The sequence below is a fragment of the Euprymna scolopes genome, unplaced genomic scaffold, assembly GCF_053919585.1.
Source record: "Euprymna scolopes isolate OS-2025 unplaced genomic scaffold, ASM5391958v1 sca196, whole genome shotgun sequence".
Taxonomy (NCBI): domain Eukaryota; kingdom Metazoa; phylum Mollusca; class Cephalopoda; order Sepiida; family Sepiolidae; genus Euprymna; species Euprymna scolopes.
In genome coordinates, this window is record NW_027633209.1 from 34,829 (window position 1) to 40,474 (window position 5,646).

The window sequence follows — 5,646 nt, forward strand, 5'->3', positions numbered from 1 at the left end:
ATTTTTATAAAAGCTGCAGACAAAATTGTTGTTTTCATAAATACTTACTAACATTGTTAATTTGTGTTTTTTGTTTGCTTGTTTTTTTATTAAAAAATATGTCCAAAATTTTATTGCAGTTATCCTTTATGATATGTGTTCATCATTTATATGTTCTTTTCCATCTTTTGTCTATCAAAATGTTTCATATTAAAAAATATTGCCACATATTCTGCTTTGCTTGCAGTAGAATCTTCTTTTACTTAGCATGTAAAGTTATCTTGCAGACTTCTCATTAAAAATGCCTAAATAGCATTAAATCTGTCAAATCGATGTTTGATTCTGTCTAACGAGTGAAGTGCAGAGTATTTTCATTCGTGTTATTCACATAATAAAAAATGATTTCAATCTATTTCATCAATTGCATATTATATCCGTCCAAATATTTATATCATCTCTTTTCCAAAAAGAAAGACACTAAAATAATGTCAGAAAAAAAAGGGAAATATCGTTAAAAGCAAACGGAAGTGGAATTAGTTGACTTGTCAATAGGACTTATTTTAAAGACTAATTAGATTAATATTCTAATCATTGTGTTATTTGTATATATTAATGCATAATGTTTCCTTATTAATTATTATTATTATTATAATTACTAATTAAAAATATAAATTCTGATAAATCTTCACAAGAAACTTATTTTTAATTGTAAGCCTACTATCATTAGCAAACTGTATGCATGCTTTTTTTTCTTACTATGAGCAATTCTTTGAGTGTAAAATTAAAATCTTATAGACTTAAAGCTGACAATAAGAAAATTCTACTGTAACAAAAAAAAATGTGTTTGTGATTTGTCTTTCATGCTTTTTGTTCCTTGTTTTCTTTCGGAGGATCAAAGGATCCTCTCCTTCCCTTGTAAACTTCTAGTTTTTATAGTCTTAAAAAAAAAAACTGTTTCGTTTGCTTAGTTTTGTTTCTCAAATGTTTCTTGTGTGCCACGACACATTTCAGTTGTCCATAGCCCCAAAGGCCGAAGAAAGAAATTGAACTCACGGATGAAGAGTTTTTCATTGGATACCCCCGACCCACCCAAGCAGCTTCTTGCTATCGATGAGACCACCAAAAAGAAAAGTAGTTCATTTACGAATACGTGCATTGGAGGTAGTAAGCCATTCCCTTTATCAGTGTTGCCATTTTGTGTTGACAAAAAAAAAAAAAAAACGTAGTCTTTTCCTCTCTTTCTTCACTCAATTGTGCTGGAGTGTGCATCAAGACTTCAGTATTGTGTTCATGTTGGGATATGTAATTACTCTAGATGTAGTCATTTTCATTGGTCATTTTCTCTTCTCTATTATTTTTAACTGTTTTCTTTTTATTCACAGCATGCATGCATGTACATACATGAATAAAATTGCAACGTTTGCAATAAGCTTTTAGCGTTAGAAACATAAGTGAAAATAGTCTCCCCAATACGGAACCAGCTCAAAAATGCAAAATTTATTCTTAAACCAAATATGACGTCATAGGTTAGGGTTAAATAATAAAATTATGGTATTTGTATTCTTAGTGCTAGTGGGGTAGGATGGGGGCTTAAATATATTTTAATTTATTCAGATTTCGTATTTATTATTACAGAGCTTTATTGAATATATATATATGTATATATATATGTATATATATATATATATATATATATATATATATATATATATATATATATATATATATATATATATATATATATATATTTGTATTGATTTCAAAAGTTTTTAAAAAATGACTTGGGTACCATTTAGCACTCCAACTGCGTTTTCTAGTATTTAACCAATCAACAGATAGCTAAGAAACATTACAAATTAAACCACTTCAAGCTATGAATGAATTTGCGCATGGGCAAAAGTAATAAAAATATATTGGCAAGTCGAAATGAACATTTTGCATTTCAACTTGCTGACATATTTCTGTACACGTTATTCATCCATCCAAAGATTTTATTCGTTATAAACCATCCTTGGTGTGCATGATTACTATTTCCTGTTAATTACAGTGTTATATGACCAGTTGTTTATGAGTTGAATATTTTCACACAGACACACCTGTTTTATTAATATAGAGAAGAAACTCTGGACCAAAATATTATATGAACTATTATTTTTTATTGGAATAGATAATCTCTGAAATCTATTTTTTTTTTTTTTTCATTTTAGCATAGAAATGAAAAAGTGGTTTAGCTTTTTGCTTGAATAGTTATAACTCGTTCAATTTATCGAGTTTAACTTGCAAACAAGATTGATAGAAGAATAAGCATTTAAAAATACGTAATATTCACACAAAACGTAGAAAATTAACTTTTATTAAAAGCAATTTCTCTCTTTGTTTCATTTTACTTCAGTTGAAGTTCTCAGAAATCAAGGGTCCCCCACCCGAACACTTGAACTCTATATGCGATGCATTGATATTCAAATGTTTCATCAACGTTCTTTATCTCTTAAATCCTGAGTTAGTAAAGAAGTTGAGAATATAAATTTCCTCTCCTCAAATGACGATTTTAATATATTATAGAATATCTTTCTTTTTGCTCTCTTGGTCTTAACGGATTCCAGGACAAATTTTCATCTAGCCTGATTGAGTATCCAGTTTCATGTTGTTACCTAAGGTAACATCACTTGGAGAACGAACACCATTCCTCATGAGTTTGTCATACTAAGACGGTCTTATTTGAATTGCAAATACGAAATGTGATTTTTAATATTTGGTCAGGATCTACTTCTAGGGAAAAGTATCCTCATGCCAGGTTGACGTGACAAACCAAGTTGTACAGAGAGGCTTTAGATACTCGAGGACAGTGTTTAGTACGTATTAAAGTTCTCTCTGTCTCCGAATGTATCTAAAAATGAAAACGATCCACAACCCATCCTGCTCAATACACTTTTCATATCATGATGAAATGAACCTATAAATGTACTGCAACACTTCTTTCGCCTTGTCCTTTTGGAGAGGATCACAGTGTAGTATCTGTTTTGATGCTACACTTCCCTTTTTCTGTCATTGGTCAGTGGAGGAGAATCCTTCATGACTGAGACAATTTTTATTTTTGTTCCTATCCAGAGTGCCCCTTTTTGGGGAGCTGGATTTCCCCCACATTAAAAACTGAATTTGTGTCTAACTCTGCCCTCGTGGGAGGGGGCGAGTAAATAGGAACACTTCCTCCGGTACTTGAGAGCACATTCGATTGCAACTCTCAGTTTTCAACAATTGTTTCTTTTTGTGGGTCTTTTATAAAGACAATCTTTAAAGCAAAAAAAAAAAAAAGGTTTTTATGGAAATCGCTTCAGATAAGGCATAGAGCCACTTGATGTAAGGGACTAAAAAGTAATCACTTCAAGGTCACAAATTAGCCAACAATAAGTGAATAGATTCCGACCTAAAAAAAAAAAAAAAAAAAAAAAAATCATCGATTCTTCCCCCCTTGGTCAAAAACATCGCTCCTGGAATATGAAGACTAAAGGACAAAATAAGGGAAGCGAGAGTTACATAGCTGCGGAAAGTAAAACCAAGGTCCACTTTCTACACTTTCAATTCTTCTTAAATTGCTAAAAAAAAAAATTAAAAAAAAAATGATTAATAACTCTTGGTGAAAAGAAGTTATTTTCATTGATGCTATATATGGTATAATTTCAAATTTTGCACTTTTTAGTGGATTCAATTGTGGGGTTTAACATTTTATGGTTTTGCAATTGTTTAAATTTCTTAGATGAATTATCATCATTATTACTAACTTTTGACAACTATTTTTTTTTTTTTTTTCAATTTAAATTTTTTTTCATTTTTCCACGCAGTGCATGGCTAATTTTCTTTTAAGAAAACATTGGAATCTAATTTTCCAATTCAAAAATTAGGTCAGGCCAGATCAAATTATTTATATAAAATATATATATACAGCTCTATGTATGTAAAATTATTCATTAATCCTTCACTAATTTCTGATTAAACAACAAATTTGAAATATATTCGATAGAATGAGGGAGAAAACAAAAACAATTTTAGAAAATCCATTTAATTTGACATGTTTAGTAAATAGTATTTCGGCTTCATCATAAAGAAGATTGTTTTTATATAGAACTAGCTTTTTCGGCACGGCGTTGCCCAGGATTATTTATAATTTCAGTTTTTATCTGCCTTTCTTTTCAAAGCCTAATATTTTATAATTTATTTTTCACAGAAATATTACTAAAATTTTTAATCGTAAGATGCTAAGAGCCCGTTTAATCGCATTTTCTTATCTTTTATTTAAAAAAACAAAAAAATTTTGTAAACCTAATTGCAATAAATCACTTTAATTAATTTTAGACAACCGACTGCATGAGTTGTTAATTATTTCCTTCTCACTGCAGATCGAGAAGGTGAGTTAGCCAAGCCAGCACATTTTATGGAGCAGTATGGCTTTTTAACAATTGTCTGGGAAATCCCATCGGCGTTCTCTGGTAGGATCAACTCAGCCAGTAAACAATAAACTTACTGTTCCCGAAAGCCAGGAGGCAAAGGCCTTGGAGGGTCTGGTACTAATTTCAGTCAACACAGAACAGGTTATTTAAAAAATGGTCCATCCACTGTTGACTTTGGGGCCCAAGTAAAAACAGAGGGCTGAGTTGCCTACTGTTCGAGTTATAGACTTTTCTGTATGTTGGTTTGACTGATATCCATTTTGCAAAACAGACTTATAGACAGACACGTCATGTTATTAGCATACTATAGTTTACTAGTCATGAATTTGGGTACTCTAAGACAATTTGCACCCCAGCATGAAGCAAGGTAGAATGGAGTAACAAAAAACAAAATGTTGCAAATAAGCAAAACTAACCAATTATTGAATATTAAAGCTTCTTTAATAGCCGTTATTAACATAGGCAAAAACATGCATGCTGCTTTAAAAAGATATCAGATTAAAAGCAATATAAAAAAAATATATACAAAGAAAATGGCTGATTAAGAAAAACAAATGCTGTCACTTTTTCGAATTCATAGCCTTGATGCCTACTCGATAGATGTTGTCACTAATTATTGTCTTTCTTTTTTTCTTTTTTTTACTTCTCTGCACTCATGGCACAACTCTGTATTTCAGCGAAAATTCTGCCACCACCACCACCATCACCGCCGTCACCACCACCATCACCAACACAACAACTTGTTGCTGTTATGTCATCATCATCATCATCACTATTCTTTCCGATCTTTTATTTGATTGCTGTTACTTCATCTTCTTCTTCTTCTAATTGCAAATGACTAAAATGTATAATGCTATCCTTTCTCTACTGTCACAGCACTTCTTTCTCCAACACAACAGCCCGAAATGGACTGTGCTGCTTGTCCGTCGTCTTTATCAGGTTTGGTCATATGTTTCGTGTGACTTATGAATGTTATTTTATTTTAATTTCTATTTTTATTTATTTATTTACCTCTAATTATTTTTTAATATCATCATCATTTTCATTATTATTTTAACGCTTTTTTAATTATATTTCTTTGATTACTTTTTCTTTTAATATTTATAAAAAATGATCAACCATTGTTTAAATAATTTGCAGCACTCACTGTTTTTTTTTTTTTCACTACTTATACTGATATCACTGTTACTACTCACCAATACCCTTAAATGAGTTAACGAGA

At 30.8% G+C, this 5,646-nt stretch overlaps 1 long non-coding RNA gene across 1 annotated transcript in view; it reads left to right on the top strand.

The window, feature by feature from the left end:
- Positions 1 to 1,750: 1,750 nt before the first annotated feature.
- LOC145273813 (uncharacterized) overlaps positions 1,751 to 5,646 on the top strand; it is a gene marked incomplete at its 3' end in the record, with an annotated part of 13,666 nt that continues 9,770 nt past the window's right edge. Inside the window, exon 1 of the long non-coding RNA XR_013866528.1 lies at positions 1,751 to 5,363. This is a non-coding gene — a long non-coding RNA (uncharacterized LOC145273813). The remainder of the gene's footprint in view (positions 5,364 to 5,646) is intronic.